We start from the raw sequence: 1,112 nt of genomic DNA, 5'->3' as shown, positions 1-1,112 counted from the left end.
TCTCTATATGAATTAACAAGGTACTTCAAAGTTTGTCACCAAATGAATGCCTTATTTTTGCTACAAATCACTTATTCTTATATTTCCTGACTCTGCTAACACCACAAATTCACCTTTTTTGTAGCTCAGTTAAGAACAAAACCAATAAACACTAAAGAATAAATGAGGCTGTTACAGAAAAGCTTCTTTAAACTTGGAAAAGATGTATAGATGCAAAGTGTTTTTGTTATCCCATATTTAATTATGCAAGTCAACCTTTTATTTTTTTAAAAATTCTTTAATCAAATCAAGGCTTTTATATAAAAAAATTACTGGCCCTCATCTATAGGTACTCCCTCAGTTCATAGCCTAATAAATAAGAAATAACCTTATATTCACATTAGATTTTGAAAATATGTATCCTCAGTTTCAGATTAATAAAATCATATTTGTTAACAGAATATCTGTATTGTAGACCCTTTCCAGAGAACATAACAAAACTCTTTGATGCCAAATCTTTGAAAAGTTAAAAATAAATAATAATTTATTTACTATTGATCTGGGATATGTGACCAATGTAATAAAACATTAGACACTCATGAGGTTAAATACTAAAATAAAGGATAAATTTTTATCATTATCTGAAATTGAGATATATGCATCCTAGAAAGGCCAAGAAAATCTGCTCAATATCTGTTACAATTGATAAGAAATTCAACATAGTGGCTGGATATATAAATAACCTTGAAAAAAATGCAAGTTTATTTATCAGCAATGACAATAGATAGTACATGGGAAAGGACTTATTTTATACCTTAAACCAAATGACTGGCAGACATTTAGTTCATATCAAAAGGTCCTTGATATCTGGTCCTATCCAAAATGTCCATAAAATGTCCATACCAAAAGGGCCTTGATATTTGCAGGAACATTTGGTCGTGTCCAAAACATCCATGGAGATACTTGGTTATGTCAAAAGGTCTTTGGTCCTGTCTAAAACCATTGGCATGGACCGAATATGCTCATGGACGTTTTGGACAGGACTAAATTTCAAGCACATTTTGGCATGGACCAGAACGTTCTGTACAGGACTAAATATCCTGTAAGCCAAACATATAAAATACTTAAAAATA

Source organism: Camelus dromedarius, chromosome 3 (assembly GCF_036321535.1).
Source record: "Camelus dromedarius isolate mCamDro1 chromosome 3, mCamDro1.pat, whole genome shotgun sequence".
Lineage (NCBI taxonomy): Eukaryota > Metazoa > Chordata > Mammalia > Artiodactyla > Camelidae > Camelus > Camelus dromedarius.
This window is presented reverse-complemented; position numbering follows the sequence as displayed.